Here is a 14,774-nt window from a genome sequence, read left to right on the forward strand (position 1 = left end):
CTCGCCGTATTTGGAATTATAGAGAGCTGCAGAGTCCGCAAAAATAAGCTTCTTTCCTGTCACGTCTGCTCCCACCCCGATTTTCTGCCGAAACCCGCCTGTAGCAATTTGCGTTCTTTGATCCCAGCATGCAGGTGTCATGCAGGTGTTCATTGATATTCTTCTAAGAGCTTTATACCGGAACCTACATTATACATGTCTCTACCTCCAGGGTAGACAAGTTGGAAAGTACCAGTGGCGGTTAAGGTAACGTCGTGTGTATTACTGTGATGTCAGCCTACTGGACGGCCTGTGTGTGCCGTGCGATTTTTTTTCTTCTTCTTGATCCTGTTTATAAGTGTGATGGTGATTAATTATCGGAATAATTCTGATATGTCGCCCACAACCACGTTACTAGCTATACAGCTGACTCCATAATGACTAGGAAGAATATTTCTCAGATGCTTACAGAATCTTTTTCGACTTAAAAACTAGGTTAGTCAACAAGTGACCATTTACATTACTTAGACTCTGACGACCTGTTATTCATGCCGATTATTCCCATTCGTGATCTCAGTAACTCCCATATCATGAAGTTCACATATACCAAATGAAGGTAACAGAAATGAGAAAATCAGTATGAGTGTAATTAACCAAGCTGGCAAAACCATTTTAGAGAAAGTGGTCATTGATAATATTAATGTTGTTACATATAGGAGGCAAGGGATATGATAAGGCCTACGTAACAGCAAGTTAGGTTATTTCAACTGAATTATGCGTAATGCGATTGAGGATTAATTTCATCGGTGTATAATGACAGCAGTAAAAATATCATTTGGAAGACCAAGTGCATATGGAAACTATCGGTCTAACACCTGACTTTGTAGAAAAAAGTAAAAATTTTGTTATTATAACATGACATTGTTAAATGCACGCCATCTGTTGTTTGCAATCAATCATCATCTTGGCGAATGGCACTCTATGAGCGAATGACACTGAGTGTAGTACACAACATTATCGCAATTATTCTTGTTCGTATAAACAGTCAAAGTAAGAATAGATAAGAAGAGGAAAGCCTGACTAGACCTACACGAAAAAAAAAACAAATAAACAAACACAGGAACAAACAAGGAAACACCGCAATGGTGTGTCTTCAAGGTTTTTGAATGTCAGTGGTTGATGTTCATAATTGTGAAGATTAATCGTTAACCCTATACACTTATAAAGCCCAAGGGGGGCACATTGTGCCCCCCCCCCTACCAGATATTCGTTTGCCACTCCTTTGTCCTTTCAATAATCCGATTTCAACCAAATTTGGTGACTTTTCCTAAAATCTTATTGCGAACATTTTGATTTATAATTTAGCTATATTTGATGTTGCTGGTTGCCATGGCAACCATAAACTGACAACCATGTCAGTCAGATTTTGCATATTTTTTCTGTTCCCATTTCATTTAACAGCATTACAGTGTATGGAATGGATGTTTCTTGGCTGAAATTTGTTGAAGAAGCAAAATTTGAAGTAATCATGGTCCTGTAAAGTTTTTCTTATTATTTCCTTTGTTTTTATGTGACAAAGGCATAAAACAATAGATATAATAGAGATAATTGAAAACAATAATATTTTCTACAGATTGCCCTTATATTTTGAGTTATTTTGATTCCTTCACCAAAGTTATGCCTCTAATACCATTAGTTTATCATATTTTTAATTTGCAATCTCAAAATTCCACTGTTATGCAAATATGAAATGCCATAACTATACATGCACCCATCCCAAACATTTCATCTCAGGTCTCATAATGTATCACTATGTTGATATGAATAGCGCCCCCATGTGGTGACCTTGAGAAATTTCAAACATAACAAATAATAAAATTCTACTTGCTTATCATTTGTGGCAAATATGAAAATGATTGGTCTGTAATAAGACATACATAATGGGGATAAAGAAATTATACCGAAAAATCATGTTTTTAGCATATTTCCTATGTATTTCTTTATATTTTTGTAAATAGCGCCCTCCATGGGTGACCTTGTGAAAATTCAAATGTACGGTCATGTAGAATAGTGAGTTACTCTACCTACGTGCCAAATGACGATGATACATCAAATAATAAAAAAGTCATATGGGGGGCACAATGTGCCCCCCCCCCCCCCTTGGGCCTGCGAGGGGTCAAAATAGCTTGGGCTTAATAGGGTTAATCGTTAATCCGAATTTGGAATAAGGTTCATAATCCCGAAAGCTCGTTATTTCAAAACATGCATTCCTCATCCCTACATGTTTCCCTACCACTACATGTTCGTTAATCAGAATTAAAATAGGTGTTTGTTGATCTGTCTGTGGCGCTATTACGAAGATTCGTTGTTCAGATTAAGGTTCGTTAGTCCGAAAATGAAAAAAGGTTCGTTATTTAGAAAGTTCATTAATCCCCAAATCCCGATGTCAAATAAGGTTCGTTATTTAGAAAGTTTATTAATCCCCAAATCCCGACGTCAAATAAGCTTCGTTAATCAAATCCGCAAATGAAAAGAGCGTGTGTGCAACAAACCCTCGGAATTGCGAATCTTAGTAATTATAGTTGTTGTTGTTGTTGTTGTTTTTGTGTGTGTGTGTCTTTCTTTTTCCGATTGGTTGAAACTGAAATAGGACCAATGAACTACAAGCGTTTGTTTCTATCTCACCGATTCGCATTAATGACAATAGATTGTTCCTATATTGCTATTCCGTTGTACCTTCGGATATGATTTATCTGATAGTTGTCGTTGGCCTAAAAAGTGTCTTCAGAACAGTTCTTTGAATAATTATCATAATACTCGAAATGCTCTATTACATTCTCCGCAGACATTTTTTTTTTTTTTTTTTTGGGGGGGGGGGATCTTCACTTCACTCGACACCCGCTATCGTTTCGCGAAGAAAATGTCATGATTAGGAAAGCTCTGGCCTCAATTTGATAGAAACATAGGAAGCAGCTGCAGATAAAGAGACGCACTGTAGAATCAGAAGGGCAAGGAGGGGGCGGAGGGGGCGGTCACACCAATCCTTCTTGGCCAATCAGCTTGAACCAGAAGATGCAAGTGGTCATGGCAACCCCTCGTCTTACGACATTCAATTCAGTTTAAACCGATTCAATTCAAATCATTTTTTTATTGAATTTAGTTGTGCTTTATTTCTCTCCAACAAGAGGTGATAGAAGCGCAAAGTTTTTATCTTTTCATCATCTTTTTTTTTTCAAAGAGAGATGAAAAAGACAGCCAGAAGAGTTAAAAAGAGAAACTGTCCAGCCATGTCATCAATATCTTTTAGACATTCAGATTAATGTGAGAAATCCTTCTGCCCTCGTTTTTCTAAGACTACAACAGTAACAGCAACAAAATGAAATAGAGACACATCACACGCATACAGGAAAGATACAAGGCATTAAGGCATATCACGTGCTGGTTTGTTTTTCGATTTCTCAGATACGGAATATAGATCACTCGTCCTCCCCAGTGCTCTATCAACCGACATGTAAGCATCATCTTTTGTTTCTTACTACACGCATTTTTCCCCTGATTGTTAAGTCCCACAACTCGAGTAATCACTTAATACATGTGAGCTTTCAAATGATGTGCTTGTTTTTCTCCACTCAAACCAGCGCTATCTTTCACAATGAAGTATGCGAATTAGATCAAGTGGTGGTGTGATTACCTCCCGACTCTCCGATGTGATTGAATACAAATCTTAATAAAGTTCGCCTCCATGATTATGAATTCAAATTCAACCACCCTTTACCCGTTACCATTATTTTACAGCTGCATTAATGAATTGACTATGACGTCACAAAAGAACTTGTGTGTGTATGCGAGAGGGTATGTGTGTGTGTGTGTGAGGGAGTGAGGATGTGTGTGTTTTGTTGGCGAATTATGGACAAAAACATACTTTTTAATATGTGCGTAGATTCTTTTTATGGTAGAGTTATTAGGCGGTGTCACCGCATTATTCTTTTCATTAGATTTTAATCATAATTGCGATCGATATCACAGTTTCACCCACCCACCTACAAAAACACACACAAACACACACACACACACACACACACACAAACAAACAAACAAACAAACACAGACTCAAAGAGATGATGACTGAGAAACAGGGCTGCTTCAATGTCTACAGAGAATTTTGTATACTATCATCAGTTGCTATGAAATATTATGGTTTTTTTTTATCCTTCTGCAAAGGAGAGGAATAAGGACAATCGCCATGAAGGATATCAGTCTATAGCACTATGACCTCAAGTGTAGTGTGATCAATACTTTATTCCTTATAGGTAATAATAATCTCTGATTAATGGTAGCTGTGAGTATCGAGAAATCTGTCTGACTGACTATCAATCACGGTGCAGCCTTGCCCCCACGGAGTTTCTAACAGCATTATCATAACCCGGGAATGGAATTTGTGGCATGCAGTGATTTTGTAGGGTTGCTTGTAATTCGAAAGCAAAAGTAAAAGCGCAGTTCTAAAAGAGATCGCATATCAATTCATTCACAACGTCAAGCAGAGACAAATTCAGACGTCTGTTTTGTGATATATGTCTTTGTGGTGTCATAATGCGATATATAGCGTCTCGAATACTAATATCCCTTTTTTGAGTTAATGCTTAAGTAGCGTGGCGTAATGATTGAATACTTCTTTTATCGGGTTTTGTGTCTTATACTGTTCTATCACCCTCTCTTTTATCTCTCTCTCTCTCTCTCTTTTCTAGTTCCCTCTACATTTTTTTGTTCCTTTTCACATATTCTTTCACTGACTCGTAAGCTCGAAGAATGCGCCGGGAGCGATTTAGTTTCCCGCGCAAAAGGCGCCAAATCCGTGACGGCACGTTTTCGCCTGAGTCCCCTGCGACACTACAATGGTTCCCTAATTGGCCATTCCTCACGTTTGTCGTATTTCCCTTATAAGATTCCTTGAACGCTTGTGACATTTTCCCTGTCCCCCTTTCGTAATCTCGTTGACCCTACAGTCGCGATTGTGTTACGCATTGAAGAAAAAAAAATGCCCGAAACGAAGCTTGCCTAACATTGTAGATATTATAGTTCTTTTACTGCATCATGAACTGTCAAAGAAAAACAATAATAAACATGGTATCACCCTTGTGGTACCATTACGCGGTTTAGGGTGTGTACTATGGTTTAGGTTTGTGTGTTTTTTTTTTTCTTCTTAGCTTTGGATTCAGCTTTGATGTCTTTTTGAATACATGCGACAAGTAGGTTCCATATAACCGTTTCTCGGGGAGTTTATGAACGGCAGACATGGTCTCCATATGAAAAGGGTCAAGAGAATACTTGCTGAAACTCAAACAACACTTATATACATGTTTAAATAATAATCATTTCATATATCGGATTTTATTAATAAATTCTCTGTTCCTCAACTTTTCTCTCTCACATTTGATCTTCTTTAAAGAGCTTGCATTTCCATCTCGATGTCAATCTCGCTTTTATTGGTCTGGTTGTTTGCTCTTTTCAAAGTTCTCATTTATGTCTATCCCGCCACCCAGTTCACGTAAACTAGACAGCTAAATCCAGCCAATATTGTCCCCATTTCTTCTAACATCACTCGTGTTCTGTCAATGTGACTTTTTTTTCATAACAGAATGCGGTGTTTTGTTTTGTTGTTTCAGTGGACTTTTTAATAATCAGGCATTTTCCCCATTATCCATGAACTTTTCTATATAATATTAGATGATTTGTGTTATTTACATAATGATCATTCAAGCCTTCATTACACGTCTATCTGGTTTTTTTTAGTCGCAGGTAAGAACATTTCTTATCCTTTATCACGTTAAGATGTTTTAGATAAGAATACTACCTTCTTAATCTCTTGTTTCTATCATTTTTTTCTTTTGCAGTTGCTCTTTTATGGGACACTGCTCTCAAATTTGTGAACCACCCCCTCCCTCTTTAAAAAAAAAATAAGAATGCAAACAAATTGAGAGAAAAATTAGGAATGGAAAATAAAAGTAAGAGAAGACAGAAATGAAGTTCTGACGACATCAAATTAAGTAGGGAAAAGGGGAGAAGAAGGAAAGAGAATGTAAAAAGATATAAAGATTGAAAAAATGGACTGCTTGGAGTTCCTGCTGCAGCTTGTATATGTCACCTTGCCTGCGTGTAATTACATGTCTAATAAGGTCACTGCCTCACCCCTTTCCTCCTGACCACTTGTTCTATTTCGTCTTTTTCTTCTTCCTCCTCATCTCCTCCTTCGGTTTTCTTTCTTCTTTTTTTTTGTCTCCTTGTTCTTGTTCTTTTCTTTTAACCTTGACTTGTTTTGATTCCCAAGACTAAAGTATCCCTGGCTATCCATTCGATGACGATCATAGACGTGCTATTGTATAGGTATTTCCTACACATCAAGGTGAGCACGCCGTTTTGATCCAGAACTTTCGATGTAGCTGGATGCTGAGATGAATACATAATCATCTATTGACTCTATTGACACAAATCCCCCCCCCCCCCGGAAAAAAAAGCAAGCCAACGAATCATTACGTTTATCTGAGGAGGGAAGACTCTATTTTTGTAAGCCTCTCCTCAAGAGGTGTTCCAAGAAGCTCTTAAAGTAACTCGTCCATCGGCACTTGTGATTCCAAAATAAAAGAAAGAAAGCTAGATGATGACATCCACGTGTGTGCATGTGTGCTTGTGCTTGCGTTTGTTATGTAAATGTGTTAAGGACCAACTAGCGTCTAGCATCATCCTCCAACTAAGTAAGCGTCTAAAAGAAACAGTCGACTTTAGTGACCTTTGCGTCTTCACAGCGGAAGTCTACAGTTTCCTTGCATCAGTGACGTCACGCTGAAAGCTTGAACAATCTGCAGTATTGCAAGTTGGGATGTCTGATTTCTATTGATTATTAATTAACCCGTGGATTGCGGCAGCTTTACAATCACTCGATGGAGGATTACATTATCTCCAAGGGAAAACAGTTCTCATCTCCCTTTATACGCTGCAAATTGTCATGGGACGAAAACTATGCAAACGATATATCAGAACAGCAAGAGCATAAATTATAATGTTTCCTAATAGCATAATCACAAGAAAAGGACAACTATAAGGCTTTTCACTTTAGATGTTGAAGAGTTAACGTAGTAGTTGTTTCATCCCGTATTTTGTGCCCTCGAAACGTTTCGAAATCAGGCAATTCGCGGCGACTTACAGGCCCCGAATAATGGTTAGACTGTTGTTCGAAGCTTTGCAGTTTTTCACTATCCTTTGCCTTCTTCTCTATCTCTTCGTCATATTCATTACTCCCATAAATCACACAAATGGAGAATCGTGTCGCACCAATTCATCATCTATATTTGATGGATTTGTTTAGCACTATCTCATAGTCTTTTTTCTCTTTTTATTTTTTTTTTTGGGGGGGGGGACAACGTCATTAGCGGAGGTGCAGATTGGAAACTTAGAGAATGAGCAGCTGTCGAGCGTAATTCTGTATCGCTCTCTCCCTCTCTCCCTCCCACCTTCTCTCCCTCTCTCTCTCTCGTTCTCTTTCTTTCTCTCTCTCTCTCTCTCTTTCTCTCTTACTCCCTTTATACACTCACATTCTCTCTCATACGCTCACACACACACACAAACACACACACACACACACACACACACACACACACACACACAAACTGTCTCTCCATATCTCACAAGCACACTTGTACACAGCACACACTCGAAAGTGAATGACTGAACGAAAAATGAATAAATGGGAAGTTGAATGGAACAAATCAAATGGAAAACGCAAATCACACTAAAATGTGGGCAGAGCAACGTTTATTCTCAATAATTTCTTGATTTTAGATGATACCGTGTGTCTTTATTAAAGGCGTTGGACGTGTGAGCATGATGGTAAATTAACATTGATTAATGGCACATTGGAACATTTGGACATCACCATTAGAATTGACAGCCTTGGCGCTGTCGTAAGGCTATGTTCTGGTGACTTTGGAGATATTCTTTTCGATCTATTGAAGAGGCAGGAAAGAAAGGTATTCGAGTGATATAAATCTCCGGGTTTCCTCTTGACACTTTAAAGAAACAGGCAAACGGCTTTAGGTCATTGTGTTTTGACTCACTCGAAAATACGTTGAAATCGTAAGGCTTAATTACATTTTTGTTTCATGTTTTAGATGATACATAACATGACGATCATATCTTAACTTGGGAAAAATTAACAAAATGATGCAGGATTGTGTAAAAGTATATTTTATATATAAATGGAACCCTCGAAGTAATATTACACGTCCGGTTATTTTAGTAATAAATTTGTGCTCATTTTATGAGTTTTGTCCCCACAATCATCGTGAATATCCAATAAGGCGGCACACAGATATATATTGTAATTGCATGAGGTATACGTGAGGAGCCCAATACAGGAGTCGGGTGGGAAGTCAGACGGTGTAACGTGGGAGGGAGTCCCACGTCTTGACGACTAAGGACAGAAATGGAGAGAGAGAGGGGGGGGGGATAAGACGAGACGATCTGTGCATAATAACATGAATATGTTCTATTTTTGAAGGTTTCAATCGTGTCTGTCTGTATCGTATTCAGGCTGCATTTGAGGCATCTTTGACCTCGAATTGTTACCGTTTCCCTTTCTCTCCCCGTTCTTAGTGTAATAATGACAAGAATAAAGTTAATGCTTGGTAGGTTATATACATTGTACTTAACAAAATTTGAACGATTTCTAAAGGATGAAATTGTGAAAGCGTCAACTAATTTAATGAAACAACGTACTGAAGAAGGTAATAAACAATGATACCCAATTAAACAAGCGAGAACACAGTTCACCCTTTATCATCATGGAGATTGGCTTTAATATCAAATTTCCAATGGGGACTGTGGATGCCGATGTTTCACGGCGATATTGAACAATGATGGGCAATTCTTTCCCTCCTAGTGAATCACGATTTGCTTTACGGGACGGCGAAGAGTCGAGAACTCAACAAGTAGAATGTGGGACTAGAATTTCACGCTTGCAGAGGAAACGGCGAACGGGGACAAGGAAGTGTCCCCCGGGCGATCGTGGGGGAAGATGAACGGGGATTTCCGATGACATGGTCACGCAAACTGCAAGCACGCGGTATTTTCAGTTCACTGACGGTAAATTGATAAATATGCCCCAGTAAAAAAAAAAAGACAGATAAAAGAAGAAGAAGAAGAACGTCGTAAGTGCAATCATTCTGCTGTATAGTATCGCTCACACAAATTTTATCCTACCCTCTGATATCAGATTTAATGTTCAAACATGGAATCGCAGTTGCAATTACTTTGTGTATATGGAGAATGGAAAAAATAACATACACTTGTCCAACTGTTATTGTCATTTTTGTTACTGTTGTTGTTGTTGTTGTTGTTGCTGTTGCTGCTGCTGCTGCTGCTGTTGCTGAGTCTCTGTCGTTGTCAGTAAGTCTTAAGTTTATTTTTCTCCACAGCACAGAAGGCATGGGCTGACATAACGCTTATGATAATAATGTTTTAGATTTTGAGAGTTCAAGACATCAAACATACCCTTCGTGGTATCTGCTCTTCTACCCCCCCCCCCCCCCCCCCTTCGTGAAATGTGCCTAGATTCCTTAAAGCACGAAATAAGGATTCGTCTAAGAACTAATTAGCATTTTCAAAGTCCTAACGTAACATCTACATTAGATCACACGATTAAAGGTATATCATTTACAAAGGAAGATCGACAAGAACAGCATGACAAATAAATGATGTTTAAATATCAAAAAAAAAAACACAAGAAGGCGAAGGGCACAATTTAGATACAAATCTTATTGTTTTCTTGGCAATAATAGTTGTCAAGGGAGGATCATGTAGGGATATATAAACTGATACACCGCCAAATGGTGTACTCTTGAATCCGCCCCCCCCCCCCGCCTCCCTCTAAAGCCCCTTCTGTAGCTTTATCAACAGCAAACCAAAAAACAATTTCTTTAGTTCGCGTCTCTTTATGATACCCTGTCCACGATTTTGGCCTCCATCCAGTCTTCGAGGGACAGGGAGGCATTTAGTGAATCCGTAAGATCAAGGGATTAAAAGATAAAGAGTTGGCAGATTGTTTTTCCTCTTGAACGCACCTGCTTATTGAATTCACGAGAATTTTGAGGTGATTCTCATTTTTTTTTTCTTTTTGCAAAGGTAAACGAATCGAATTTTCTTGAAGTATGCAAGTTCTGTTTAAATCGTATATTCAGTCGTCAGTAATGTTAAAAATAATAATTACTGATGTTATCCAGAAATGTTGACAGATGCAGAAATAAAACCAAACCAAACCAAACCAAACCAAACCAAATCAAACCAAAGTTTATGTTCAAATCGAACAACGTTTGTTTCTCAGAGCTTAAAGCATTATGGCGGATGTCTGCTCCCTTAACCCAGGATGTTTCTAACAATTATGCAAGCAAATTCACATAGCCAATTGGTTTCGTCTTCGTATCGTATGACATAATAATTTATGCTATATACAAAGTTAAAGTGATAAGTCCAGGCTGCCGAGCAAGGCTAGGGCGTCGTCTCTTGTACCTTTAATTCCTTCGAGGTCTCCTGGACAGCACGCATCTCAACTGGGCTGTCTAGCAAAGCATGCAGCACAGTCTGGTCAGGAAGATTATAGTCACAGACTGGGTTGTCTATTAGCTTCCTGCGATGGAGGTGATGGGCTGTCCTGGCATGGATTGTGTAGATCCTGTGCGGATACCAGTGCTTCTTTGAAAGGTCAAAGCCAGCTGGTTTCTACGTGAAGTACTCAATGAGGTTTTGCTTTGGAATTTCAGACTCTTCACTCCCACAATATCTGACATTCTTTGTTTAAATATTATGAAGAGTTTGTTCGCAAAAACCGATAAGTTCATTTTTGAAAATGTTGAAGTACGGTCTCTGTCATAAAGTACAAAATAATACCTTTTAAATAATGTATCTGTTACTGCATATAAAGGTACATTTTTTAAGTTATGTTCAAAAGAAGCAAGATTTTTCTTATTATTCTCTTTAGTTTTCTTGTCCTTTAATCGCAAATATCTCCATTTGGCAAATATGGACTTATCGCTTTTTGCAAACAAACTTTTCATATGTATGTATACACACACACACACACACACACACACATATATATATATATATATATATATATATATATGTATATATATATATATTTATATATAAGCGACCGTGCATCACAAAACAAACAAAAAGTCGCATCCCTTTATTTTACGTGAGAGCTCAAAAAAGGTGAAATGGGTCAATTGAGTCAATATTGAGTTTTCCATATTTTCTGAAAGAGCTATCCTTCTTCTACATTATGTTTTAATTTGGGATCATAACATGAATGAGAAAGTGTGTTTTCAGCAGTTTTTCTACAACCCTTTTGGGGCGAGAGTAGAATGATCAGGTATGTTTTTGAGGTCCATTTTCATTTCTTGAAATCCCTAGCACTCTCTTCAATTTCAAGTCTAATAACTTTTGAAAGGATAATGCTACTGCTTTGAAAGTTGGCATTAATCATAGACAGAATATGTTAATGGAACATTGTCAATTTCAGCTTAATCTGATAATCCCTTCTCAGGTGGTTTACATCTTGTGTTTTGTCCCTTTCATCGCACAGCTAGCACGGCTTGGTAAAGATTAATCGCAGGAATAATAGACCTTGTACTTCAGAACCTCTTTTCTCGGTTCACACTTTTCCAGAGTGTGTGCTTTCTTTCCAGTATTTAGACAGGTTAGGGGGGTCCATCTAAATTGAGTTATACATCATTTTAAAGCTTAGGGTCTGCTCTTTCAGAATCTGCCCTTAACTAAAAAATCCACATCTGGCGCCTTTTTGTTTGCTTTGTGGTGCAGGGTCACATACATATACTCTTCTGAAGGGACTTCGCTGACTGTCAGAAACGTTTGTGTTATCTAAGTTGCAAGGCAAGACAAAATAAAAACGGCCAGAACAAAAGCAAAGCAAAAAACACATGACAAGCCAAGCAAGCAAATTTGGAGCAAGCAGAAACGGCATTTTGATAGCGATGATGATGATGATGATGATGATTATGGCTTTTTGTATACCGCCAGTATCTTTGAAAGGCGATCATGGCGCTTGATCTACATTGTCTCAAGCTCAACTCTGTCAATATAATTATGTTTTGTCTTTTGAACATTGCGTATCCTGTTTCTAATCATGGCATAAAACACAAAATATTTCCATTCACATTATTGCAAGATGTGCAGTGACACTTTAAAGGAAAATTCGACTGAGTGAGAGCAGCAAATAATGTATAATATAACACGTCAGTGAACGTTTGAGGAAAACCGGACTATCGATTCAAAACTAATGCTTTTTCAAAAGTTTCGGTGCTGCTTTGCATGATATCATTATGGATGAAACTATAAAGGATATAATAAACAGAAAATTCAACAATGTTAACATTTCTAGCATATATGAAAGAGCACTTGAATATTTTTTTCTCGTTCAGAAAGCTAGGGGAATAATATCCTTAACACTATGTCGCTATAAGTCGATGGAATGTGTACTCATTCATGAAAAATTTAATTTTGTGGAATAATACCTGTTTTCTTTATGTGTCGTTGTCCACAATGGCGTCGTGAACTGTAGTAGTCCTGCATAGACTTTGAAAATTCATAACTTTTGAACCTAGTGTCCGATTTTGCTCAAACATTCACAAAATGTGTTCTACTATGTTTAGTAGGTCGTCAATTGAAAGAACAAAGGATAAAACAATTACGATTTTTGCTCGTATATTCGTTTAATTTGATTACATAAATCAATATGCATGCAAAAGATTCACAGTATATTTCTTATTGTTATCTATACACACATATATATATATATATATATATATATATGTATATATATACATATAATATATTCATCAATTAACATATTCATACCATTTATTTGCATCTGTTATCATGATTAATTCAGTTTTTTTAATCATTTGATAGTGTATTGTTTACCTTGTATTGAATTATGTATTCTATGTATTCTAAGTAAAAATGATATGGAAATAATTGTTTGAATTCAATTTCAAACATTATTGCTGCGACCACTCAATCCACATCCATATATGCATATTTTGGGCTTTGGTTTCCTTTAAATGATTCTTTATTCAAAACGTCCATACAACAAACACGTCGGTTGTTTGACAGAGTTACTCCGTTGCCAAAGGGTTAATGGTTAATCAAACAATGGTCATACACATTAACAAATTAAATAGAAATACAGTTAAATTTACCCATCGAAAGTACAGTTAGACTGCTGTTATTTCGGGATGTTACCAAAAAGAAAAAAAAAAGGCACTTGGTAGTTGAGTGAAATGTTCCTGCGACGGTTTGTAGAGTAGACTATATAGGGATACAAGCAAGTGTCCATATTGTTATCAATCACAGACATGTAGACTCCACATGTAGTTTGTTTTGTTTAGTTTTTTTTTTTTTTAACCATCGTCGGGCCTCCGGGCAAACGATATTCCAGCTGCTCCATAATAATGGATAAAGAAAGAGAGTGGAGATATCCTGCTCGTTGATCATCACATTTTGCAGGAAATGCAAAACCACAACTTTAAAAGCGCATGCATAAACATGTTCATCTTCCGAAAAAAGAGGCCGATAAAGGTAAGAAAGAGGCAAATGATTAATAATATCCCCTATCTCTATTTCTATATATTTATGTATGAGATCCATTTCTGTCGATTTGTGTAAAACATGAACATCAAGAAGGACACAGTTCTTTACAACACAGCAGATTATTGGAGACATCATTTAGTGTGGATGAAGGATGTATTGTTAAAGAGGAATTCCGTTCCTTAACAGTTTAACTTTGTTCGTGTGTCTAATCTTTTTTTAAACCAAATTTTCACTGATCTACTTTTCTGACCTTTCTGTTTTCATACAACCAAAGTGATACGGGGAGGGAATTTCCCTTTAATGTAAGCTGGGTTCATTGATATATTATAGATGGTGATAGCGATGCTAGGACCCTAGGTGAAAGAAGTGCAGCTTGCGCTGAAGAGATTTTATGCCCTGCGTAATTGAGATCATAATCTTTGCAGATGCGACGAAACGAGTTTAATGTGTCGATCTGTCTGTGACTACGCGCGCTTGTTTCGCTATAATCACTATCTAATGAAATGGAACGTGCATTAGGACATAGGACACTAAAAACACACAAAAAAGAGGAAATGTCATCAGTAGACGAGTGGAATATGACTTATTAGCGCATACAAGAGGTGATCGATCGCTCTAGATCTAGATCATTATTCTGCATTTGACATATAATTATGATACAACTATTGATATGATTATATTCATATTTTTCTTAATGCTTTTAGCTGATAATTAAAAATGATTTTTTTTTCAAATTTTCTTAAATGATCCATACATACATTGTGTGGCAAAACATCCTAAATAGGCTGTTCAAGCTCTTTCAGTCATAATTTAAAACACAGACACGCACAAGCATGCACGCACGCGCACACATGTACGAACACGTAACAGAACATAGCATTAAAAGAATATTATCTTGGATTTCGGCGTTGTAACCATTTGTCCGTGCCTAATTAAAGTCGTAGTACAATCCCTAGTGAAGCACTCTATCTGCATGAATTCTGATCTCCCTAGCAATTTTTAAGTATTGCGCTGAGAGATTACCCTAGTTCTGTGAAAGGCGTCTCCCCCAAAACGTGACCATACTCACTTTGCACTTTCCCTGTCCTTAACCTTCAGCTGCTGTAATTCTATCAATTTGTCCCCTTCCTCTC

The sequence above is a fragment of the Diadema antillarum genome, unplaced genomic scaffold, assembly GCF_040938485.1.
Source record: "Diadema antillarum isolate AM-2024a unplaced genomic scaffold, OU_Dant_1.0 scf00000187, whole genome shotgun sequence".
Taxonomy (NCBI): domain Eukaryota; kingdom Metazoa; phylum Echinodermata; class Echinoidea; order Diadematoida; family Diadematidae; genus Diadema; species Diadema antillarum.